The sequence below is a fragment of the Ambystoma mexicanum genome, chromosome 1p (assembly GCF_040938575.1).
Source record: "Ambystoma mexicanum isolate Mex_15411 chromosome 1p, UKY_AmexF1_1, whole genome shotgun sequence".
NCBI lineage: Eukaryota > Metazoa > Chordata > Amphibia > Caudata > Ambystomatidae > Ambystoma > Ambystoma mexicanum.
Window position 1 is genome coordinate 399,967,952 of NC_090921.1, and position 27,947 is coordinate 399,995,898.

The window sequence follows — 27,947 nt, forward strand, 5'->3', positions numbered from 1 at the left end:
TATGGTAGAGATTCATATTCAGGCTCTCCAAGCCACCATTGACAAAGTAGCACCACTGAGCATGCATAACCCTAAATCTCTAGCCCATGTAAACTCCTGTGTTGGGATAAACTCCCAGGTATGCCAGAAGGCCACAAGGAGTTGGCAGACTCTTGGAAGGCCCAGCACCTACCCCAGAATGAACGTCGGACTCAGTCAAATGGCAGGTTCAAACTGTGGTTTATTACAATCAAAACCACCAGGCATCAGTACAAGGACAGAAGAAATATGTGGATGTCTCAACATCTCCTGGTTCGCAGGCCAGTTTTGTATCCAGATTACATCATAGTGATGTCACAACCTGGGCCCTACTCCAGAAAACCTATCACCATCTGGGATTCGCCATCAGGAGCCTAATAACCTATATAATACCCTAAACATGTTATTCTACTGCTCCTCCCATGTCAGGTGGCTGACCTGGCCCATGCCCAAATCACTATCTATAACAAAGTTGCAGTGTGAGAGTCTTGCCATTGGTTCTTGCCTGCTGCTACCCACCCCCAGGAGCCTGAACTGTGATTGGATAGAGCTGACATCCCCAGGCCTGGGATACGCAAAGGTTCTCAGCTCTTAGTGTACTTTCCCAAGGTAATAAGAATGACTATGTGTCTGCATTGTAACTTGTGTGTACCACCTATGTTTATGCGAGTGGTCTTCCACTCCGTGCTACACTTGTCTCACATTGTAACATCTTTGTTGCAAGCTTCTGTCTGGCGGCATGAGATCAGTTCCCTTTCCCAACGCTGGTTGCTGTCCATTGTCTGAGTCGGCCGGGTCACGTGTTCGGAGACCATGTTTTGGAACTGTTCAGCTCTGAATTATGAAGAATTATTAGCAGTTATTGCAGCTGGTGTTACTGTCGTTCAGGGAATGGAATGTCAACAGTATATGCTTACCTTGGCAGCGGGTCCTGTCTCACACGTTTGCTCTTGTCCAGACTGAATTCAACTCAAACTCAGGTCTTGCTGAGAGGCTTGTGGCCTGCTGTCATTTTCCTAAACCATAACACGGTTCCTAAAGTGTTTGTGCTATGCTATATTCTCCATAGGTCAGTCACACTTGGCTCTGTCAGGTCCCATAGGCGCTCCTGAAGTTACATATAGGTATTTCATATATAAGCATCTACAAGCTTCACTCAGGATCTCTTGGTTCTTGCGGTTTCTGCTTTGCTGCATTTAGGTACTGGCAAAATAATAAAGCAATGACATTATGTATATGGGTCTGTTCTCTAACTATAGAACTGTACGCTCGTGTTCTTCATGTATTCAAGTGTGTGTTAGTGTCCCGATGTGTGGATGGCATATCTGCTACATATCTAACACTGTTAAATCATGGTGTCTCTATCAAAGTCAGCAACATGGCTTTGTGGCGCTTTAATCAATGCTGTCAATTGAGGGGTCTTTTTTTTTTTTTGGATTTATTTTTATTATTTTATTATTTTATAACAACACACCAAACATTACTTAAATAATTATTAAAGTTTAACAACATAACATTACAGAATACACTCTTCAGTCCTGCTCCCTCCCGTCCCATTAACTGGAGCCCCTGTATCCGTGTCAGCAGCCTGTTCTTCTTCAGGCTGGTCTATTGTCATTATCTTTTCTGTGTCATCATCACTGTAATCAGTCTGGGAGGGGCACGTCATTGTGGCCACCAGTTGCCTCCATTCCATTAGGGGTCCCATCTTCTCCTCCCCTCCTCTGCTGACCGCTTCGAACCAAGCAGCGTTTCTGCCCTTGCCCACTTCATGAGGTCAGCCCACCACAACTCTATCCTAGGCCTATGGGTTGCCTTCCAGCACATTGCAATCCTCCGTTTGGCCAGGATGTAGGCCAGGTCTTTCATCTTACTAATGTGCCTCAGATTTCGTGGTCTAGGAAAGCCCCCAAGCATGCATGCCCAAGCCGACTCCACCTCCAGCATAATGCCTTTTCCTGCCAAGCGTATCTTCATTTCTGTCCAAAACCTTCCCACCTCCGGTGTGAAAACAAAGAGAAAATATCGAGGCTGAGTACCCCCAAAAGGAAATATACCTAACACGGGTTACAAAGGAACATACAAAGATCTTTATTTTATACTGAACAGTTTATAAGGACAAAAGTAACAGATAGCTATCGGCCCTCAGTACAGCACAGCGAACTCCAGCGTGGTTCGGTGTGCTCAGTGAGTGGGACTGTACATTAGAATAGTCGCACCTTATATAGCTTTGAAAACATGTTGTCCAACCCCATTGTGGGTTAATATTCATTAATACATTACAGATCTAGGGTTCGTGCCGAGTTCACACATCTATACGTTTAGGGTTTACTTTTAATATATTCACCAACAAGCCTCAATAGCTACAGTGTACTTTAGGATTTCTTATAGAGACCTTCTCAAACATCTATACAATGTAGTTTAAACAAATGTCTCAGTTCAGTATTTGAATACATTGTTCGTAACGTATGCTTGTGGATTAGCTTCATTGACACGAGTAATCCTTTACACACAGGTCAACGAAGGACAAGGTCAAGGACAAGGCCTGCAGGCAAGTTACACATTAGTTTATACATAGAGGTCAAGATGGCCGTCCACCATTTTAGCTCACAGGGTGACTTTGCAGAGGGAACCTAAAAAGGCGGTTTGACATAAAATGGCTGCTTACATTGATTCTAAGGTCGGGACCTTGCAACATGGATTTCTTCGCAAGTGGCTTACAAGCAGCTTGGCGTAGGCCAATATACATATATTCATTATAATAGGAGGCACAATATAATTTCCCGTTTGACAAACCCTCCTTTTGGCCTATGCCAAGTGCTAAAACTACTTCTGGTCACTTTTACGAACAACTCCACATCTCAACATCCATACACCCTGAATCACTGTCAGAAATATCTATTGCCATTAGATCAGTTGCTAAGATTTCCTTTAACACATATTCTTTGGAGTTTTTATCTGGGGCATGTACCTTATGTCCTATTGTACCTATCGCCTGTGCGCAACATCCCCCTAGCATCGAACATATACTAGGTAAACACTGGATACAACAGCAAAGTAACAATATAATTCCCAAAATGATCAGTAAAACCGACAACACCTTCCAACCCCAAGATTGCAAGAAGTCCCAGAACCAAGCGCTAAGATCCCAGTTTCTCTCGGGAACATGCACTTCTGAACTAAGGACGTGCAGATTCTGCATTGCCTTGAAGATAGTTGGGGAGGAATCTGGCATTAAAACACAGCAAGCGGACCCCACCAATTTACACACTCCACCATGTTCAGCCAGAATGACATCTAATGCCATCCGGTTCTGAAGTGCTACTAATCTTATTGCCTTCTGTTCTAATGTCATATTATAGAGTATGTCCATGGTCCGGTTGATGGTTCGCGCCAGTACTCTAGCTAGTCTTCTGAATGTCTTCGGAATTTGCTATCTGCCCCCAAAATGGCACGAATGATTTTGCTACATCTCCCAAGACCTGTGCTGGAGTGTCACCATTCTCGTCCCGCCGTGGACGAGCCTTCGAAACCTCTATAGTACTAGCTATGAACACCCCAGGTAAAAGGATCCCTAAATAACAAGTTCCCTGCCAATCCCTGGGTAACCATGGAAATGCTACATTACCGCAAACAAAGTAGACTGGTTCGCCTACATACAGAGGTCTGTCTTCCCCAGTCAAATTCGCAACGTTGGCACAACCTTTAAAATCGCCCATTGACTGAGTACCATTCCTCTGTATGCAGAAAGAAACTGAATCGGGTCTATGGTTAACAGTGTACGAAGGAGGCATGGCATCCTTATTGCCTATCGGAGACATCTTGAAGGAAATCAAAGATTGAAAGGGACGAGACAGTCTATCAGAGGGCCTAATAGATGCAACGTTAAGCTTGCTCCTATTTGCGAAAATCGAGCATCCGAGGGGAGTCAGAACACGTTTCTCAAAACTATTCAAATTAGTGCCATCGAAGTTCCCCCGAGATGCTATCGCTCCATCGGCCAAAGAACAGTGCTCTAAGAGAAGCATAACAAGCAGTTGTCAAAGGTAAAGGATGAATATACCAACCTAACCCCTTATGCCCATGTTGCAGTAAATGCGAGCAGACCCAACAGTTGGACCTATTAAAAATGGCATGTGTAGCATTCATGATAAGTAACAATGTATTGTTATGATATCTTTGTCTATGCTGGGAGTCTCTAGGAGACATAGAATGCAAATACACAAAAGGAGGAGGGCCAGTGGGTATATTTTCAGTTGGTAACAAGGTTTCGAAGGGATGCACTTCTTCCAGGTACCAGAGACTTAGCACAGTTACTATTATAAAAGCAATCGACATTATAAAAAGACAGCAATATGTTTTCGGGGCCTAAGAGATTTGTCCATTTTCCCGGCCGGTCACACGATCATTTATCAGTCCAGTACGAGCGGTAGCGGTTGCAGGCATTGCAGTCTTCAACTGAGAAACCCCAGTATTATTAGCTGGCGACCTCCCGGCCACGCAACTTCTTAGTCCTTCCACAACCCTAGCCAACAGAATCCCCCTTTCTCAAACAATTACTTGGGCAAAAAGCAAGCCCTTGATGAATTTCCTTTCTTCTTCGAATGCACAGCCGAACCGTGCCGTAAGTCTATTTCCTTGGACGTAAATTGTACCTTGCTGTTCCCGGTACTGATTGATCCGAGAACAATGTGTTGTCACTTCCCGTTGGAAGCAGCGTATCAAGAGCAAGTGAAGGTTCAAGATCCGGAATGACAGTTTCCGGAAGCGAAACTTTTGGAGAGTGTGGAGACGAAATGGCAGGTTCCCCAAGCCTCACGGCCTCAGAGAGATTCTGCGATGCACTCTCAATGCTATTTACTGCTTCGGGATCGTTGGTTGCAGTGTTAGCGAGGGGTTCTGTTTCTTCTGTATCATGTGGCACTGGGTGAGGAAGTTTCTTGAGATGCGTCGCGTGGATCCAATGCTTCCTACCTGCGACTCGCACCGCCGTCTGTGTGACCAGCAGGACCTGGAATGGGCCCCACCAACGAAGTGCAAGGCAAGAAGAACGCTCAAATGCCTTGGTGAGCACCCAATCTCCGGGCCGAATGCTGTGGCCCGGGCCCTCGTATCGCACAGGCAAAGCCTCTCGGACCTGGTGATAAATCAAATACAGATTTTTAGTCAACTGGCTACAGTAGTCTGAAAGAAGTACATTTTCAACATTTTTTAAAGATTGACATTTCGGAAGGTTCCAGATATTGGCAGGTCTCCCCATTACCACCTCAAATGGAGAGAGCCCAGTCTTAGTTTGAGGGGTTGTACGCATGGCTAGTAACACGATTGGTAAGGCGTCCGGCCATTTTACTTTGGTACCGGCACACATCGTAGCGAGCTTGTTCTTGATGATACCATTGTTCATTCTACTAGTCCGGCGCTCTCAGCGTGTCTGGCCAAATGGAACCGTTTGTCGATTTGTAATGCTGCACATATCTGCAGAATTACAGCAGCGACAAAATGTGGACCATTATCCGACCAGATATGATATGATATGATATTTTATTTGTATCGTGCTCGTACACAAGTGTTTTAGAGCGCGACTAGGCAAGGGAGGGGAACACGGGAGAACATAACACAGCAACGATCTTACTAGGCCCAGTGACATTGAGAACGCGCAAGTGCATGGGAAAGGGAAAAAGGGAAAAGGTGCATGGAAGGGGGAGAGTGGAAGGTGCGCAGCAGAGGAGAACAGAATAAATAATAAATAGAACATTGAGGCAATAAACAGTGGTAGTGCAGCCGGCAAGTGGCAAGTGCTGTGTTTAAGGCAGCAGACTGGGTAGTCTGATAAGTGCAGAAAAAGAAGAAAAGAAAAATGGGGGGGCTTTATGGGTACAGATACAGTCCCCAGTGCAAGGGGTGGCCGGGAGGCAGTGCAGGAGGGTGGCAGGGTGAGCAGGTACCTGGGCCCAGGTGACAGAGGGTGGCCAGGTGCACAGTGCCAAGAGAGAGCAGATCTGCAGGGGAGGGGAGGCGAAAGAAGAAGCAAAAGAGGAAGGTCTTGAGGTGCTTCCGGAACCAGAGATGGTTGGTAGATGACTCTTGGTAGCCCGAACCTAGGAAAATATTCTTTTAACATGGTTTTTGCAGTAGTGATGGCTGTCAGGGAAAGCCTCGACCCATTTGCTAAAAGCACAGATGACAACTAAAACGTATTTTAAATTATTACAACGTTCCATTTAAATAAAATCAAAGTGGATGACCATAAAGGGGACAGAAGGTGGCCCGAAACTTCCCCTTGGAGTTGATGTTCCCTTTCCCACAGTGTGCTGTAAGCAGATCATACAGTCTTGGACATAGCGTTGAGCTATTTTCAAAATTTTGTCATTCGCCCAAACTTTTTCTAGCATTTTCGTAACCGTCTGGGCACACATATGTGTAGGGCCATGGGCCATAATGACCATCATCATCACGTATGCGTCAGGAAGTAGCCATTTTCCTTCAACCACATCCACCCAACACCCATCGTCATCAAGTTTCCCCAAGCCTTCTGTCCACCTCTTGGATTCTTCTAGTGTGGCATCGGCTTGGATATCCCTTACGGATCCGACACCCTCATCCATTGCATAGGCATTTACAGTCTCCCTTGAAACATACATCTCCGTAAAGAGATTGGTGATGGTCTGTTTAGCTATCTGTTCAGCGAAATCATTCCCTTTTCCTATATCATCTATAACCTTCCGATGTGCTGCGCACTTCACGACAGCTAACTGAGTAGGGAGCGCAAGCGCTGAGAGCAGTTGTACTATTAGGGAGCCATGCTGGATCTTGGTACCATGTGAAGTTAAGAACCCTCTCTCTGACCAAAGTCTCCCAAAGTTGTGAACCACCCCAAAGGCATATTGACTATTAGTATATATGTTTACTGTAAGCCCTTCGGAAAGTTCACAAGCTCGGGTCACTGCTATAATCTCTGAGGCCTGCGCGGATTTATGCGTGATTCTCTTGGTTTCCATGACCGTGCTCAATGTAGTGATTGCATAAGCAGCTGTGGATGTACCATCCAGAAGTTTGAAGCAGGAGCGGTCACAAAACAGCTCCCCTTGTGGATTGTTCAAAGGAGTGTCTTTCAGATCAATTCTACCCTTTGTCTCTTGCTCGGTAGGATACAGTCATGTGACTCTTCATCACTGCAAGCAGTACCTTGTGGAAAAGGTAAGAGTTCAGCCGGATTAAGAACACAACACCTCTTAATTTGTACGTGAGGAGCAAACAAGATCAATTCATATCTCCTCAACCGTGAGGAAGTGAGGTGTTGCATTTGGGTTCTGTTCAGTAGAACATCTACAGAGTGAGGCACCATCAGGGTTAGATCATGGTCTAGGAGCATTCCCTCACTCTGTTTTACAGACGCAGCAGCAGCAGCAACAGCTCGCAAACATCTTGGCAAAGCGCATGCTACAGGATCAAGGGTGGAAGAAAAGTAACCGCATGGCCTATTCTTCCCTCCATGTTCCTGCATTAATACAGCCAAAGCACATCCATCAAATTCATGCACAAACAACACAAAGGCGTTTTCATAATTTGGTGTGCCCAAAACTGGTGCCGAGCATAATGCAGTCTTGAGCAGATCAAACGATTGCTGGTGTTTCGCGTTCCACGGCAATTGCGGAGAAATGCCCTTCTTCGTCAAAGCCAACATCGGCTTAATCACTAGTGAGAAGTTTGGGATCCACAACCTACAGTAAGAAGCCATACCTATCAAGGCTCTAACTTCCTTCTGCATTTTTGGGACAGACATGCCAGAAATGTGTTTTATTCGTTCAGGTGTCAATCTTCTTCCCTCCTTTGACAGGAGAAAGCCTAAATAGGCGACCTCCTAACAACAATATTGAAACTTTTTAAGCAAAGCTTTGTGACCATGTTTAGCCAGGTGAATAAGCAATAACACAGTGCCCTCCTTACAAGCGCTCAGAGCCAGCAGCTAAAAGCAAGTCATCAACATACTGAAGCAGTGTACAAGAAGAGGGCAATTCAAGGGTATCAAGCTGTTCTTTCAAAGCCCTACTATAAATGCTAGGACTTTCCGTGTAACCTTGCGGTGCAAGGTTAAAGGTGAACGAGCGTCCCCCTAAGGTGAACACGAACAAGTATCTACTGTCCTTGTGTATAGGAATACTAAAGAAAGCATTCTTCAGATCCACAAAACTAAAGTAAGTAGCTGAAGCCGGAATCATAGTTAATATTGTCGTCACATCAGGCACAATAGGAAATTGCGGAGCGACAAATAGGAAATTGCGGAGCTGTCGTGATAAGCTGCTAGGCGCTTGCAGTAACCTGCACTTGCACTAACCCACTGAGCTATCTTGTGTGTATTAGAGCCTATTCGAAGCGTGGAGGAAAATGCTGACATCAACCAGGCCTCTCGAACTGGGTGAGCCTGCATGCTTGCAAGGGGTTAATTGCGAAGGCCTTTCCTGAAGACGTAAAACATCTAGCATTTGCAAGAGGCTCTACGCAGCCCTTGGGAGCCAGGCACAGCTTTGCACAGCTTTGCTCGTCTTCGCTCTGCGAGTCAGGTGCACTGATAAGGCAAGAATGTCAGATCTTCTCAAAACACAGTGCACGAAGTCTGGGAGCCAAGACTGGCTGTTTCCAGTCTTGTAACTTTCCAAGCGAAAACATGTTTACTGCCCGGAAGGGTGAGCCTAGAAGCTTCTCGAAGAGCTGATACATCATGATGATTGACGTGCAGCCCCTAATAAGAGAACTATACTTGGACCAGGGAGGTAGGGACTCATTCTGGGCTGTTGGTGAGACGCGCGTACCAAGAGGAACAGTGCCTGGACGACCAGCTGTGCACTATCTGGGCCGAGACTCCTAGCATCACATCCCCACTCTGGTGTAGGACTGTGGGGGCTTGGCCAGTCCTCCCCTCCTCTCCCGAGGAGTGCCGGGCACCTGTAGCAGCGAGGGTCCCGGGTGTGATCTGATCGTACCTTCATCTACATTTTATTAGGAGCGTAAGACAAAATAATTGCATATTCATCTGTGATTGACAATTGGCATTATACAGCTTGCACTTTCTATTTCCACATTATTGTAAATTGCTGCTTAGTTCTCATTAGACACTGTAGATAATAAATGCAAGCATCATATATTCTGTGTGATTGGCTTTTTTCCAGACTGAGTTCATCGTGCGTCTTAAACCTTATTTGTGTGGGAAGGTAATTAGGAGTGATTTACTTTGCACAAAGGGCTGGATCCCAGGGGGGTGCAGGTACTGTTTATCACTACAGGAGCGACGACCTTGTTGATGGCACGCAGATCAATTATGAAACGAAATGGAATTGCATTATCGCCTTTTTTGTACACGGGTAAAATTGGACTATTGCACAAGCTACCTGCCATTTCCTCAATCACCCCGCGGTGCACAAAATCGGAAACGATGCATTTCAAAGCTTGCTCGCCCTCAACTGAAATCTTATATTGTGGAATACGTGGCAGCTTTATTCCATGTTTCAAGACTATTTTAACAGGCTCGATCTGTAAAACGCCAAAATCATTATCGTCAATTGCCCACAAACTCTCTGGTACATCTCTGAGTCCTGGTGGCAAAGGTCTGGTTAAGAATTGAGAGACAGAAAGTTGCTGTGGTGAAATCGTCAAACGCACTCCATCAGAAGAACAATGAATTACTGCATTTAATTCCTTCAACAGATTCAACCCCAGCAAATTCTCTCCACAATTCGAAGTCAAAAGGAATGCACAGTGGTCCGTAAAGGGACCCAAAGAAATAGATACTGTCGAAGAAACTGGACAAACAACTGGTGTGCCAGAAAACCCTACAGAAACATTGGTTTGCCATGACAATGGAATGTTTGGAACCCGAGAATGATCAATGGAACACTTCTGTGCCCCAGTATCTACCAAGAATAGATGTTTCCTATTTCCCACTGCCATTTCAACGTAGGGACCTTTCTGATTGACGGGAATAGGCGTAGGTTCCAAACCCTGCTTCGGGCAATCCTAACGAAACAGAATATCGTCAAAGGGAAGCTCTTCAGAGAGGTAAGCAGCAGAAGGATGATCAAATATGTTTCTAGTATCCACACTTGGTACCTGACTATCTTGTGAAAAAGGTTGCTGTGGATCTTGTGTAAACTGACCTCTACCAGGGCCCCCTACACCCGGGCGACCTCTGGATCGTCTACCCATATTTCCAAATGTGTTATTCGACCTTTGTCGAAGGACGGGGCATTGTGCACGCCAATGACCTTCTTGCCGACAATAGGCAAACTGGATAATGTTCACAGGACCCAAGGGCACATTCCTTTGTGGAACAAACTGACCTCTAATCTGCGAACTACCCTCTCTGGGGCCTCTAACAATATGCTGTAATAATACTTTGGTCTTTAAATCACATTTTCTCTTCTCTACTCTTTCCTTTTCATTATTGACATGATTCTCGTAGTACTGAGCCATGTGCAGTACTTCTGATTGGGACTTCGCCTGCCAAGCGCTCTCATAAGACATAATTTGTGACTGGATGTCAGGCAGCAATCCACGCACAAATTTGTCCACAAATAATCTTTTCCCAGTCTCTGTGCCTAAGTCTTGTCCACTGAAATCCGGTAATACCTGTTTGAACCGATTAAAGAACTCAGTAGCACCCTCAGACTTCCCTTGGACACAGGCCGTAAGCTTGTCCCAAATAATTATTTTTTCGGGAATGATGGTTTTCAATTTTGCAATGATTCTACCAGGCAAGGTTAGTATCACCTGAGGCGGTCTCTCACCAGCTGGCCTTTCTCAATCAAGTCTAATTATGTTAGCCCATGTATCTCCCAACCCTGGTACGTCATCTATAGTCCTAAACTGTTTCCACAAATCTACGGGCAGGAGTACAGGAAATAACAGATCAATATCACTCAAGGTAAATACTGAGGACTGTAAGACAGACTCTATTTCTTTATAGAATCCTGTCGGATTTTTCCTAATGTCAGGAATAGATTGTCTAATGGTATTCACTTCCTGTCTCGAGAACGGTCACAGCAACCGCATTTGTTGCAGGATCGGCCGCAAGCTCAACCTTCGGGACAAATGTCGGAGGAACTTCTCTCATAGACAACTGAGAAGTAGGCAACTCCGAACGCTTACTAAGCAACAGAGCCAAGTCGAGCACTAAAGCAGTCGAAGAAGTGTCAAGTGAAAAAGCTCTCTTATAAATACTCAATAACTCTGTGGGACAACTAATCTTTCTCTTTACACATTCATCCTGCAGGTACTCTATCATTATTTGTATCACTTTCCTCTGCATTTCTGGTGTATACTGACTATATGTGTCATATACCTCAACTGGAGTTATCGACATGTCTGAAATCCATCTAATCGCGTGTTTTGTACAAATTCGTACTTCCTCAGATATCGATTTACGACAAGGAATGAACCGTTTCTGTACACACATACTACCCTCGTCGTCATCCTCATTCTATAACCTTTCCAACTCCTTTCTATACTCAAATATCCTCTCAACATGCTCATGTACTTTCTCCACAGTGTCTCTTGAAAACGCTAAAGTGTTCAGGTCCCTCAACCCTTGTGGGAAATCTGCATTATTTAATTTGCCCAACATTACACATAAATGAATCCCTAAACCTTCAATAAAAATTTTTTTCTCAGGAACATTATCCATATTAGAAAGTGTGGCAAAAATATTAGCTCGATCATCCCTCTCTATACAATGCTTAGCCCATGCAATCAAATCTCGTTTCTTCTCTGGAGGTACAGTATTACGAGTGACAACCCTTGACCCCGTACCCTGATCGAAAGCGGTACAAGACCACTTGGAAGAGGGGGAGCAGGCACATTCAATGGAGGTACTGTTACTGGTGCAATAGGAAGAGGTGGAGGAACAGGTGGAGGAACAACAACTGGAGGAAGGGGAACATTAGGAGGAGCAGGAACAACAGGAACAACAGCAGGAAGAGCAGGAATAACAGCAGGAAGAGGCAAAGCGGCAGGAAGAGGAACATACGGAGGTGGCGCAGAGGCACCAGGCCTTCGTTCATTTAACAATTTATCAATAAGTTCATCAGAAACATGGAAGTCTTTAGAAGGATAGATTTTCTGAATGCCAAGTGAGAAAGCCCTATCCATATTTCTAGCTGACTCAGACTGTTTATCTTGGTCATACAGCAACGCTTTTTCGGCGTTCATTTTATGACGGCGCACACGTTTTTCTCTACTCTTAAGTTGCTGTAACGCTTCTTTTTGTCATGAACCCCCTCGGTTGGCGTTGGATGCCGTTGTTTCGGCTTCGCCGCCATTAAACACTGCCACCACGTTATTCACGTTTCTCTGTTTACGGTCTAGTGTTTTCCTCTGTTCTTTCCTCTCGCCTATTTACTTCCTGCTACCCATGGTTCCTTGCGATGCAACCGTCTCCTTTCGTTTTCACGGTGAGACGCTTCCAGTGCTTTTTCTCTCGCTTGCTCCTTTTCTCCCCTTTCGGGGATCTCCTCCTCTTTTTCTCCTTCCTCTCTGCCTCCCTGGCGGCCCCCCTCTTCCGCCGGGTTCTCTCTGTTTTTGCGTCTGGGCGCTTACCTGCTTTCTGCCAGTGTTCTTTCCCTCCTTGTCATTTGTTCTCCGGATTAATCTTCACATTGTTTACCTCGAGGATTCCCGATGCAATTGAATTCTATCACAACTACGGCTACATATCTCATCACAATCCATGGCCAGCAGTTCTACCGCGACACAGGGGTTTTTTCCGCCTTTGGGCTTTTTCCCCTTACCCGCCTGCATACGGGACCGGAGCCGAGGTGGTAACCAATTCAGAGTTCCACCACGGCTTCGTTCCGTGTCAGAGCTCTAACAACGAAGAGTAAAAAGGATTGCCTTGCCCACCGACACGGCGTCGGAGCGTCAGACCCTGAAGACTCAGGTGAGGAGAGTGGTGCATCGGGTGGGAAAGCGGAGCATTTGGACAATACCCCTACGGTAACTTCAAGTCTTACACAAGGTTGTGACAGTTTGCAACGCCCGAAGATACCAATGGCTACTCCAGAACAGCTGCAGGATCAGACACAAGAGCTATGGAAAGCTGTGCAGACTCTTTCTCAAGAGCTTCAGACTGTTAAGGCAGAAAATGTTGTATTAAAACAATTGGTTTCAGGTAGAGAACCTCCCCCTCCCCCAGAATTGGCACTGATGGCCCTACCTTCGGGGAAGTTCGACGGTTCTCCCAAGAAGCTTAAAGAGTTTTTGGAAGCTGCCACTATTTACTTCACTTTCCGCCCTCGCATGTTTTCTTCTGATCAGGCTAAGGTTGGCTTCCTCATTTCGAATATGGTGGGCAATGCCCTTGCGTGGGCTACTCCTCTTGTGACAGAAGAGGATCCCGTTTTACAGAATTACGGGAATTTTAAGGCTCTTCTCAGAGAATCCTTTGAAAGACATGAGCTCACCTACACTGCTTGTGAGGATCTCCTGGATGTGAAACAGGGATCCTCAGACCTCCTCACTTACATCACTAAGTTTAAGACCCTGGCTGCAGGGGCTGGCTGGCCTGAACAGGCACAATTTGCCATTTTTCGTAGAGGTCTTAAAGAAGAGATAAAGGACGAATTAGCCCGGTCTCCCCGGCCTGCCTCTTTTTCGGATCTTTTATCCTCGGTCCTACAGATTGAACATCGACTCCAGGAGAGGCGTAATGAAAAAAAACGTTACAGAGAAAATCCCTCTACCATCGGTACATCATCCAACACTCTTCCTCCATTTTCTAAACAGAGTGAAGAACCTATGCAGATCGGAACCACCCGAGCACCACTCACCGCGGAAGAAAGAAGGAGACGGAGAGAAAGAGGTCTTTGCGCCTACTGTGGGTCTGACAAACATCTGCTCAAAGACTGTTCCGAACTACCTCAACAGCGTTCGGGAAACGAATCACCCCGGTTTTAAAAGGGACAGAAAACCGGTGGTTATCTAAATCTTCCAGTCCCTACGTTTCTTTGGCGGTATCCACAAAGAAGACACCAGAAGATTCCAGACTCATGGTTATCAATATCAGCGTGATGATCCAAGACCAGCTCGTAGAGACTTTGGCACTCTTAGACTGCGGAGCAGCCGGTAACTTTGTTGATACCTTATGGGTTGACAAGGTGGGCCTCAAAAGGCTTGCAAGACTCGAAGATCAGAAGGTGGAGGGTGTAGATGGTACTCCCTTGTCTTCAGGACCAATAACGCAGACTACCGAGGAGCTAGAAGTCCGGATTTCCCAGCCTGTGGAGAGTCTAAAATTCGACATCATTAGAGCTGCCCATTTTCCTGTTATTTTGGGGATCACTTCGCTCAGGAGACATAACCCACAAATAGAATGGGTATCTAATTTGCTACGTTTCGAGTCTGAGTGTTGCAAGAAGCATTGTATTCCTCAACAATCTTATTTACAACTACAGGTCACCCCAGCTTCTTGTCAAGAATCCTCAACTGTCCATAATATGGCACATCTTGGTGAGACTTTCAGAGAGGTTTTCACAGAAGTCAAGCTAGCACCTTTGCCACCCCATCGTCCTGAGGACTGTTCCATCGATCTTGAGCCTAACGCCTTGGTTCCGTTCGGTCGTATGTTTTCCTTGTCCAGATCCGAGAAGGAGGTCTTACGAACTTACCTGGACGTGAATCTGCACAATGGTCTCATCCAACCGTCAAAATCTCCTGCCGGGGCTCCCTTATTCTTCATCTCCAAGAGGAATTCCAAAGAATTACGACCTTGCATAGATTATAGAGGTCTCAATAAGGTCACAGTCAGAGACTGCTATCCCATGCCACTCATCACAGACATTCTTGAGGCGGTTCAAGGTGCTCACATTTTCACTAAATTGGATCTTCGCAATGCGTACCATCTATTACGCATTGCTAAGGTTGATGAATGGAAGACTGCTTTTCGAACACCCTTCGGATTGTTTGAATATAGAGTCATGCCCTTTGGGCTAGTTAACGCTCCCGCAGTTTTCCAAAGATTTATGGACCGCATGTTTTCGGATCTCTTATTTGTTTCAGTGATCATCTATCTAGATGATATTCTTGTATTTTCCATCAACAAGGAAGAACACGAACAGCATGTACGGACAGTACTTACTCGACTTAAGGAGAACAGTTTACTGGCCAAGCCTGAGAAATGCCAGTTTGGGGTCTCGAGCATTCCCTATTTGGGGTTTATTTTGTCTGACCGGGGTATCTCCATGGACTCGCAAGGTGTCTGCCATTCTGGAGTGGTCTTCTCCCACCTCTGTCAAGGAGGTTCAGAGATTCTTGGGTTTAACAAACTTCTACAGAAGATTTATACCCTGGTTCTCCGAGATGGTGTTACCCATAACAACACTTCTCAAGAAATCTTCTGGAACCTTTGTGTGGTCCTTGGCGGCAGAGTCTAGCTTCAGACATCTCAAGACTTTGTTTTGGTCAGCACCCATATTGCTCCAGGCTGATCAAACTAAACAGTTTATCGTGGAAACTGATGCCTCTTCCGCCGCCATTGGTGCTGCCTTGCTCCAGGAGTTCGAAGGTATAGAACACCCAGTGGCCTACCTCTCTCGCACTCTGACCATCAGTCAACTTCACTATACCGTCCTTGAAAAGGAGTTACTAGCTATGAAATTGGCCTGTGAGGAATGGCGCCATCTGCTATTGGGTGCCAGTATTCCCTTCGTCATACGTACGGACCATAAGAATCTAAAGGTCCTGCAGTCCCTCGAATGTGCCAACTCTCGCCAAGCGCGATGGGCTTACTTTTTTTCCCAATACGATTTCACCATTACCTATTTACCAGGCTCTCAGAATGTCCTAGCCGACGCCTTGTCTCGCAAGGAGTTGGTTACTGACTCGGGTCGCCTCTCAACCGAACTTATGTTTCCATCTACTCGCATAGTGGCACCTCTACATACTTTCCTACAGGAGGTCAAAGAGGCTTCGGACTCTGAACCCTGCATTAGAGATAAACGCTTGGCATCTCTGTTTCGCACCAAAGATGGTCTCTGGTTCTACAAGAACCAACTGTACATACCTTCAGGACATCTCCGCAAGAGGATTCTCTATTGGTGCCACGACAGCCGAGTTGCAGGACATCGAGGCCAAGCAAACACCATTGAACTCATTAAACGCTCGTTTTACTGGCCCAACCTTCAACAAGAAGTCCAGTCCTACATAAAGGCATGCCCGGTTTGCGCTATGGCTAAGAATCCAACAGGCAAACCGTTGGGTCTCCTTACTCAGCCCGACTTACCACAAAGGCCATAGGGGAACCTGTCTACCGACTTCATTGTTGATTTACCCTTATCCGAGTCCTGTTCTTGCATTATGGTAACGGTAGATTCATTTACCAAGATGGCCCATTTCTCTCCACTGGAGGGCTTACCTACGGCTAATCGCATGGCTGAAGTTTTTGCCAGAGATATCTTTCGTCTTCATGGCTTGCCCGATAAAATTACTTCGGACCGTGGTAGCCAATATATTTCTAAGTTCTGGAAGGCTTTGTGTTCTCGTTTAGGTATTGACCATGCTCTTTCCTCTGGGTACCATCCCCAGACTAATGGTCAGACGGAAAGACTCAATTCCACTCTGGAGCAATATCTCGGGTGCTACATTAATAGACTCCAGGATAATTGGGTACAACTCCTCCCCACGGCAGAATTCACTTACAACAACTCTAAACACACCGCCACGGGTATCTCTCCTTTTTACTGCAACTGCGGACTTCATCCCAAGTCCATTTGGCCCATTGCTTCCCATACCAGCCGCTTTATCGGAAATTTCTGAGGCTCACCGGACAGCCAGAGACAGTCTAGCGAGGAGCCTTAGAACCTACAAGACTCTTGCTGATCAACATCGCCAAGCTGCCCCCAATTGGGCTAAAGGGACGAAGGTATGGCTTTCGACCAAATACCTACCAAGGTGGATTCGTTCCTCCAAGTTGTCTCCTCGATTCCTGGGCCCGTTTCCCATCCTATAAAGAATCAACCCTCTAGCCTACAAGATTCAACTACCCTCCTACCTTCGCCGGGTGCACCCAGTGTTTCATACCTCTCTTCTCAAGGAGTCACGAACTGAACCACACTTTAGGTCAAGATCCTTGCAGGACATTTCACCCAGAGACTCCCAGGAGGTTTATGAAGTTTCTAAAATCTGAGACTCCCGCTACTACCGGAGACGTTTACAATATCTTATTTCCTGGAAGGGGTATCCCAGGTCTGAAGATTCCTGGGAACCTGTGCATTTTGTCAAGGCGCCCCGTCTAGTAGCTAAATTTCATCAGATGCATCCTGGTAAGCCGGGCGGGGTCAGCAGTAAGAGGGGGCATACTGTCATGAACCCCCTCGGTTGGCGTTGGATGCCGTTGTTACGGCTTCGCCGCCATTAAACACTGCCACCACGCTGTTCACGTTTCTCTGTTTACGGTCTAGTGTTTTCCTCTGTTCTTTCCTTTCGCCTATTTACTTCCTGCTACCCATGGTTCCTTGCGTTGCAACCGTCTCCTTTTGTTTTCACGGTGAGACGCTTCCAGTGCTTTTTCTCTCGCTCGCTCCTTTTCTCCCCTTTCAGGGATCTCCTCCTCTTTTTCTCCTTCCTCTCTGCCTCCCAGGCGGCCCCCCTCTTCCGCCGGGTTCTCTCTGTTTTTGCGTCTCGGCGCTTACCTGCTTTCTGCCAGTGTTCTTTCCCTCCTTGTAATTTGTTCTCCGGATTAATCTTCGCATTGTTTACCTCGAGGATTCCCGATGCAATTGAATTCTACTACAACTACGGCTACATATCTCATCGCAATCCACGGCCAGCAGTTCTACCGCGACACAGGGTTTTTTTCCGCCTTCGGGCTTTTTCCCCTTACCCGCCCTGCATACGGGACCGGAGCCGAGGTGGTAACCAATTCAGAGTTCCACCACAGCTTTGTTCCGTGTCAGAGCTCTAACAACGAAGAGTAAAAAGGATTACCTTGCCCACCGACACAGCGTCGGAGCATCAGACCCTGAAGACTCAGGTGAGGAGAGTGGTGCATCGGGTGGGAAAGCGGAGCATTTGGACAATACCCCTACGGTAACTTCAAGTCTTACATAAGGTTGTGACACTTTTTTCCAATTCTGCAAAACATCAAATGCTGCAGGTCTAGCCTTTTTCTTTAATAGAATTGACTCTAAATACTCAATACGAGGGATTTCAAAACTACCATTGATTGGCCACTGAAGTTCGGAGGCATATCTGGTTTTTCTGTGCCAAATATCATTAAACACTATACTTCCAATGCCATGCTTACAGTACATAGTACAAGCTGGCCACCCTTCCTGTGGTGCCGGACGGCTAAATTCCAAAGATTGCCTATCACTGCGGAATAACGCCCTGAAGCAGGTAGACAATTTCCCAGGCATATCAAAATATTGGTGTTACCTGGCCAACAATTGTATTTGCAGATACAATATGCCAAATCAAATTATCAGGATACTTAAGAATCGGGTCACGACTCACCTGATCAATCCTAAGGAGGTCCGATCGGATTTTAAAATTCTTACCTAACTAATCTTACCTCGTGTTTGGTGATTTCGGCAAATCTGCCCGCCTCGATAAGTGGACCCTCATCAAGATGCCGTCTCGGACCACACGCTAATCATCCAGGGATCGGTTCGTGCAGCGCTGCTGAGGTGTCGCGTCTCTTTCAGAAGGGGCCCCTTATTTTGTCACACCGTCCGATCCCGGTCCAATAGCGTGTGTCAACCTTTGACAATCCGGCATCAATTTTGAGGGTCCCTATTCGGGCGCCAACTGTGAAAACAAAGAGAAAATATCGAGGCTGAGTACCCCCAAAAGGAAATACACCGAACACGGGTTACAAAGGAACATACAAAAATCTTTATTTTATACTGAACAGTTTCAAAGGACAAAAGTAACAGATAGCTATTGGCCCTCAGTACAATACAACGAACTCCAGCGTGGTTCGGTGTGCTCAGTGAGTGGGACTGTACATTAGAATAGTCGCACCTTATATAGCTTTGAAAACATGTTGTCCAACCCCATTGTGGGTTAATATTCATTAATACATTACAGATCTAGGGTTCGTGCCGAGTTCACACATCTATACGTTTAGGGTTTACTTTTAATATATTCACCAACAAGCCTCAATAGCTACAGTGTACTTTAGGACTTCTTATAGAGACCATCTCAAACATCTATACAATGTAGTTTAAACAAATGTCTCAGTTCAGTATTTGAATACATTGTTCGTAACGTATGCTCGCGGATTAGCTTCATTGACACGAGTAATCCTTTACACACAGGTCAACAAAGGACAAGGTCTCAGTTCATGACCCTAACAAGTGGCCTGCAGGCAAGTTACACATTAGTTTATACATAGAGGTCAAGACGGCCATGTTACACTTTCGGAGTGACACCGTCCACCATTTTAGCTCACAGGGTGACTTTGCAGAGGGAACCTAAAATGGCGGTTTGACCTAAAATGGCGGCTTACATTGATTCTAAGGTCGGGACCTTGCAACACAGATTTCTTCGCAAGTGGCTTGTAAGCAGCTTGGCGTAGGCCAATATAGATATATTCATTATAATAAGAGGCACAATATAATTTCCCAGCTTCTTCCTCCCCTCACCCGGGGCATCTCTGAGTCAACTGGCCACCAAAACTGGCCATCTTACTGGGGGTCAGATATGCTCTATGTTTGACATAAAGTTGGATCTGTTGGAGCCTCGCATTCCGGGACACTTTCTTATGATATCTTTGGGCTCTGTCCCATATCCCACCCGACATGGGTTCTCCCACCTCTTCTTTCCAGACTTGCCTCAGTTGGAGCAATTCCTTCCCCACCTTGGACCCCAGTAGCTCATATATGCGAGATATCTCATGCCCACCCTCCGAGATGTCATATATCGTCTCAATGGTGGCATCAGATTGTTCTGCAAGAACTGCCGCCGGCCACTTTTCTCGCACTCGTTTAACGATTCTGGAGTAGGTAATGTGTTGCCCTTTATGCACCCGGGTGTCCTCTATTAGTTCCCAGTATCTATGGACCGCTTTTATCAGTTGGGGGTCTTCTCTGCATAGCGCCACCACCGGCACCTGCATGGAAAACGGAGCCGGGTATCCCACAATCTGCCATGTCCTGTGCCACACCTCCCAGCCAAGCACCAACAGCCTCCCCATCTCTAGTACCTTTGTTTTTGATAACCAGACTATCTCTCTAAGGAAGTAGGGAGCAGGATCCACGCACAACAGCCTGGTTTCAGCCGTTTCTTCTTCAGACAGCCACCTGACCACATATTGCAGTTCTCCCGCCAAGTAATATAACTGAAAATTTGGCAGGTTTATTCCCCCCCGTCACACGAATTCTGTAATTTCCAGAGAGCCACCCTGTTCCTGGAGTTATGCCATATAAAGCCCTGAACAAGCTGTGGAGACTAGCAAAGAAACGCCTAGGGATCACATACGGATATTTACAAAGAAATGTAACAGTCTGGGCAGGACTACCATCTTGATCAGAGCAGCTCTCCCCATCATTGCCAGGGTAGTCTGGACCAGAATCCCATGCTATTTGTAATGCTTTCCACTGCCTTTTCCGTGTTGTGTTTCTGTTCTTCTCCTGTCGTGTGGTATATGTCAATTCCAAGATATCGGAACGGTTCGCCAGGGTATTGGCAATACCGGTAAGCTCCTTGGTAAGGCACATCTATATCTCCCCAGGGGGAACATGCTAGATTTCTTGGGTTTACCGCTATGCCGGAGAGGGTAGCGTATCGTTCCATCACCTCCAGAATGTATTGTATGTTCTCCTCTGGGAAGCGCAGATACAAGAGTATATCGTCAGCATATAATGAAATAAGATGCGGACCACTCGCAGTGCGGATCCCTATCTCCCCATATTGTTGTCTAAGACACACTGCCAATGGTTCCAACACTAGTATGTACAACATGGGCGACCAGGGGCAGCCCTGTCTAGTGCCCCTGCTAAGTGCCATTTGTCTGAGATAATGGCACCCGTTTTAACCCTTGCAGTTGGGGAGCTGTATAACATTTTGACCCACCTAAGATACCTGGCCCCATTCCGTATTCTCTCAAAGTCTCTAACAGCCAGGGCCATCTTACTCAGTCGAAAGCCTTAACCGCATCAAGCGAGACGATCGCCAGTTCACCCGGGTCCTCCTCTGCCTGATCAATAATACTGTGCAGTCTTCTATGGTTATCAGTTATATTCCTGCCAGGGACGTAGCCTGTTTGGTCGGGGTGTATCAGTTTGCCGATGACTCGCTTAAGCCTGTTTGCTAGCACTGCCGTAAGGATTTTGCTGTCCTGATTAAGCATCGATAGGGTTCTATATGACCTGCAGTCTGTGCTAGGCTTACCCGACTTTAAAAGTGGGATGATCAGCACCTCCCGTGGGGACTCTGGCAACCTGCCATGCTCAAACGCCTCATTAAGCATAGCCAGCAACGGGGGAAGCAGCTCTTGTTTGTAGGTTTTGTAGAATTCACTTGGGAGCCTGTCTGACCCCGGAGCTTTACAAGTGGGCAGGTGCTGAATCACTATCTCTAGTTCCTGTAATGTGATTGGGGCATCCAGGTTTGCCCGTTCTAAGTCAGGCCTATATCTTCTAGCGTTTCCTGGATTTCTTGGTTCCTTTCTTCTCCTGGGTCCTCATAGAGACATTTGTAATATCTAAGGAACTCTTCATTCACTCCCTCTTGGGTATCCAGGATCTGGCCTTCCTCCCCTCTAATTTCCCTAATCACCATCTGTGATACTTCGCTCTTATATAACCAGGCCAGCAATCTACCCGGCTTGTCTCCCCCCCGCATGCTGTCTCTCCACATATTTCTTATAGTTTAATTTACATAACCTGTCCCAGTGCTCACCGCTAGCTTGTTTTAGCAGTCTCATCCTGACCCCATCTTCCCGAGAGGTGCTTCCCCGATGCATAATGTCTTCCAACTCCTTCTCCGTTTCCTGCAGCTCACGTTCAATGCCTCCCTGGAGCCCTCTGGATTTCAATATAGCCACCCCCCGCACCCCCACCTTAAACGCCTCCCACACAGTTCCCATAGTTCAAACACTACCGGTGTTAATCTCGAAGTACTCCGTGATCACCTCCCTCAGATCTTCCCGGAATCCCGAGTCCTACAGAGCCTCAACTCTGAGTTTCCAAGTCGGAATCTGCACTCTAGGGAGTTGATGTTGCCACTCTAGGACCAGGGGGGAGTGGTCTGAGAGCTCCCTGGCCTTATATTCCGCGCCTCTCATCTCGCCTACCAACTCAACAGCGGCGAACACGTAGTCCAGCCTCGTGGGCAGGTCATGTGGTGCCGCATAGTGTGAGTACTGCCTGTCTGCTGGGTGCAACTGCCTCTAGACATATACGAGTTCAAAATCTCTCAGGAGGGCCTATAGCACCTTTGCAGCCGGGGTGGGTTTGTCTAGTTTACCATCTGATCTGTCCATCTTAGGATTCAGTACACAATTAAAGTCCCCGCCCCATAGGATCATGCCACCTAATAGGGGGCTAATTTTGCCATACAAGGTCCGAAAGTAGGCTGCTGTATCCTGGTTAGGGGCGTATAAGTTTATAATACTCACTTCCCGGCTTTCCAACATCCCCCGCACTACTATCATTCTGCCTTCTGGGTCTCCCGTAGACTGAAGCAATTGAAATGGTACATGAGGTGCTACCCATGTGATAACTCCTCTTGCGTAGGCCGAATATGTGGCTCCCGCAATGCTCCCCCTCCACTTTCTCTTGACCACCTCCAATTTCTCCCTGGTAAGGTGGGTCTCCTGCAATAATGCTATGTCGATCCTCATCCTTCTCAGGCACATCATTACTTTATTACGCTTCAAGTAACTATTGAGGCCCCTGACATTCCAGGTAACCACTCTAAGGCAACCCGACGCCATAGATACAATATCCCACCTTCCCTCTCCGCCTCCCAACCTGCCTAATAAGATTCTCAGTTTGGCTCGTTCCCCGCCCTCTCCCAACAAACTCCCCCTCCCTCTTTTCCCAACGACAAACCCCAACACACCGCCCCTTCCCTCCCCTCACTCCTCCCAACCCCAACAAGTGCCCAGCTCCATCCCTGGATCGCAGGCGACCCCGCGTTTGGTCCTGCCTCGGAATGCTGAGGACAGGAACCCGGCAGGGTGTTACTGGACTACCGGTGACCTAACTAAGCTTCTCCTAATGGGGGTATGAGGGCTAGCTCTGCAAGGCTCCCGTGGTCGTATCAAAAGTCTCAGTGCTCACGGATCATGCCCACTTATATCTCTGACCATGCACGCCCATAGGCTACATCTTATACAATAATCATGTCCCATGGTCTTAGGCTGCGACAGCCCTTGGTGCCACAGACACAGATTACTTATCTCCTCCTTCTCCTTCTCCCGTCTGGATGCCCGACTCCTGGGAGCAGCTCTGCATGCCGAGCCACCCCATAGCTTCTTCCAGGGATTCGAAAAACAAGGTTCTGTTTTTGTGGAACACCTTCAGCTTTGCCGGGTAGAGCAGCATATACTTGTGGCCTGCTTCACACAATCTTCTCTTCACGGTCCCAAAGTTCATACGACTACGTTGTACCAACAGGGTGTAATCTGGGTATGCGGTTATGTTTGCTGTCCCCCTTTGTATTGTTCCACCCTTCCGGATGTGTTCAAGGATTCTTTCCCGATCTCGATAGTTCAGGATCTTGGCAATCACTGGCCTAGCCGGGATTCCTGGCGGCGACCTCCTCATTAGGGCCCTATGCGCTCTTTCCACCGCAAACCCCTGGGGCAACACTCCTCCGGTTATCTCCTGCAGCAGCATAGATTCAATGAACTCCGTAGGGTTGGGTCCCTCAGCTCCCTCCGGCAAACCAACAATGCGGATGTTATTCCTCTGGGCAGGTTCTTCCGCCTCCTCCGCCCTGCTTTCTAGGATACCCACGCGTTGCACTAGGGCGTGAAGTTCTGATTTATGTGTTGCACAGCCCGCTGTATTCGGGGCCACCTCTTTCTCTAAGTTCTCTGTGCGTTCTGCCAGCGACCTGACATCTTGCCGTAGAAGATTCACTTCCTCTTGTACTGCCCCAACTTTGAGCTCTAGTGCTGCTTTCAATTTGGTCATAGCCAGTCCCAGTTTGGTCTCCCAGGCCACCTTCAGGTCAGCTATCACAGCAAGGATCTCCTGGTTCGTGCCCATGGCGACTGCGCTCCCAACAGGGGTTTTGTCTTTACTCTTGGCTCTTTCCGGGCCCGGTGATGTTCTGGCGTATTCATCCAGCGTGGGTTGCTTGCCCTTCGTTCTTAGTGGTTTGCTGGACATGGCGTTGTGCCGGAAACGTGTAGGCGAGCCCCACCACTTGTGGCTACCACCCCCAGTGGGGTTAAACTACTAGTGGCGTCTGGGCCCGGACAGGCCACACAAGGGGTGTCTTGAAGCTACTTCTTTGCTACAGGAGTGGGTTATGTCCTCCCACGTAATAATGTGTGTTTATTTAAACCTCTCGAATCTTAAGCTCCAGCCCCAGTTGGTCCGGGCCTTTGGGCTTCCCTCCAGGACGTTTTACCAGTCCAGCATGCGTCCTCCCAGGACCCCAAGGTTACTGCAGCCTATAGTCCAATGGTGGTCACTGCCAGCGAGCCCCCCGACCAGTCCTTGAAGCAGGCTTTGTCATCCCACGTGGTAATATGGGCTATTCTGGGCCCCCAAACCTGGAGCTCCGTCCCAGCAGCTTTACTTGCATCTCCGACAATCTGTTTCTTCTGGGCACATCACTGTTGGCTCCATGTCCAGCACATGACCAGCACTGGTCTAAGCATGCCTGCAGGGCTAAGCTTGCCTTTGTGTGTTTGCTGCAGTTCCTGCTTTTAGGTGCGGGTCTCGAGCGTATGCGCGCACCTCTGCCTCCAGGCGTTCATCCGTCCTGGCATCCCACTCCTATAGGCATCCCCGTGCAAGGCAGCAAGTGTCCGTGCCCACACGCCTCTCTGAATCAGCCTTGCTACAGTTGTAGCTGCATGCCCGATTCCCTGCCAATCGCGCACCTTCCAATGCGCGCTCTTGCCAGAGCCCGTGGATGGAGAAGTGTAACCATCTAAACAGGCCCGGCTTCTTCTTATTACGCAGATAGTGCCCTGAAGCAGGTAGTCTTCGCTCGGATCCTGCCAGCACCCGCCGGCACTGTGGGTCAGCTGATTTAGTTACAGTGTGTCCAGGCCTGCTGCGGGCACGAACAGGTCCTCCAGCTCTCCTCACGTGTCCCGCTCCCTACACCTGCTCTAGCCCGGCTTCTTTTCTTGTGCGGCACCCGCTCATTCGCTGGGTCCGCCAGGCTACAAATGTAGCAGCACCGCTCAGTTCCAGCTACACGCGCACCTTCTGATGTGCGCCCGTGCCGGAGCCTGCGAACGGAGACAATGTAACACTCCGAGCGGGCCTGGCCTCTTCCATATTTTCACAGGGCACCACCTGTAGCCAGCGGTCTTAGCTCGGCTCCCGCCAGCACCCATCGGCTCTATGGGTCTCCGACACGATCACTGTCTCCATGTACAATCCTCTCTCTGGCCCGACTTGCCCTTTGTTCTGCGGCACATGAAGCAGCAGCCATTTTCTTTTCGTGTGTGCCGCGGCCGCTCGCACCTTATTCGAGGCTCCAGCTGTCTCCTTCGAGCCGGTGGTCCGCGTCCGATTTCAACAATGTGTGCTCCGCTGCTTCCCCTGCTTAGCCCTCTGCTCTGCGGGCCTGATGGTCCAGTATTTCAGCACAAATTCACAGGATTATAATCGGATCACCATGAGCTCCAGCAGGACACGTCCACCTACATGGCCTCTTAGCCACGCCCCCTTGAGGGGTCTTTAGTTGCAGCCTGGGGCTTCTCATCCACTCTGGGGTAGACTTGTACCGCACCTCGCATGTAGGGCAGGCTGAGGGGATACCTCTCGACATACTTATCAATCATTGGAGCACTAGGAATTGGTCTGAAATAGTATGGGAGATCTCGGTATCTCCTGGCTTCCTTCCGCATCATATATCTCATAGGAGGGGGAGGAAGTGAAGGAGGGGGTGAACTTCCCCCTCCCTCTTCAATCCCCACTCTGGTCGACCTGTCAACCACAAACTTGTTGGGATAAACTCCCAGGTATGCCACATGGCCACCAGGAGTTCACAGACTCTTGGAAGGTCCAACAACTTCCCCAGAATGAACATAGGACTCAGTCAAACGACAAGTTCAAACTGCAGTTTATTACAATCAAAACCAACAGGGATCAATACAAGGACAGAAAAAATCTGTGAACGTCTCAACATCTCCTGGCCCGCAGGCCAGTTTTGTATCCTGATTGCGTCATAGTGACGCCACAACCTGGGCCCTACTCCAGAAAGCATATTGCCATCTGGGATTGGCTGTCAGGAGCATAATAACCTATATAATCTCCTAAACATGTTATTCTACTGGTTCTCCCATGTCAGGTGGCTGACCTAGTCCATCGCCAAATCACTATCTGTAATAAAGTTGCAGTGTGATGTCTTACCATTGGTTCTTGCCCGTTGCTACCCACACCGAGGAGCCTGAACTGTGATTGGATAGAGCTGGCATCCCCAGGCCTGGGATCTGCAAAGGTTCTCAGCTCTTAGTGTACCTTCTCAAGGTAATATGAATGACTATGTGTCTGCATTCTAACTTGTGTGTACCACCTATGTCTACGCGAGTGCTCTTTCACTCCATGCTACCCTTGTCTCACATTGTTAACATCTTTGTTGCAAGCTTCTGTCTGGTGGCATGAGATCAGTTCCCTTTCCCAACGCTGGTTGCTGTCCATTGTCTGAGTCGCCGGGTCACATGTTCGGAGACCATGTTTTGGAACTGTTCAGCTCTGAATTATGAAGAATTATTAGCAGTTATTGCAGCTAGTGTTACTGTCGTTCAGGGAATGGAATGTCAACAGTATCTGGTTGCCTTGGCAGCGGGTCCTGTCTCACATGTTTGCTCTTGTCCAGCCTGAATTCAACTCAACTCAGGTCTTGCTGAGAGGCTTGTGGCCTGCTATAACGTTCCTAAACCATAACGCGGTTCCTAAAGTGTTTGTGCTATGCGATATTCCCCATAGGTTAGTCACACTTGGCTCTGTCAGGTCCCACAGGTTCTCCTTCAGTTCCATAAGGTTATTCGCATATAAGCATCTGCAAGCTTTACTCAGGATCTCTTGCTTCATGCGGGTTTCTGCGTTCCTACATTTAGCTACTGGCAAAATAATAAAGCAATGAAAGTATGTATATGTGTCTGTCCTCTAACTACAGAAGTGTACACTCGTGTTTTTCATGTATTTGACTGTGTGTTTGTGTGCCGCTGTGCGGGTGGCATGTGTGCTTCATGTCTAGTGCTGCTAAGTCATGATGTCTATCAACGTCAGCAACATGGCTTCATGGAGCTTTAATCAATGTCAATTAAGGTCTCTTTAGTTGCAGCCTGGGGCTCCTCGTCTACTCTGTGGTAGATGTGTACCACACCTGGTCTGTAGGGCTGGCTGGGAGGTACCTCTCGACATACTTATCAATCATTGGAGCACTATGAATTGGTCCGAAATAGTATATGTGATCTTGGTACCTCCTGGTTATCTTTTGCGTGATGTTTCTTATAGGAGGGGGAGGAGGAGGCACACTTCCCCATTCCTCTTCACCTGGTATACCCCAAACTTCAAAACGTTGCACAGAACTGAGATCTGCTGCGACCAACTGGAAAAAAAACTCACAGAATCCAACAAAGAAATCTTTACTGCCGCCTCCAGAAATGATAAACACGCCATTCTCCAAACCAAAAGTGCCGCTTATAATGAGAGAATTGCCAAAGCAACTCCGGCAGTAAGGAGATCTTCACCATTCTACGAGAACTTGAATCGACACTGCCACCTCAAGAATCATTTCCT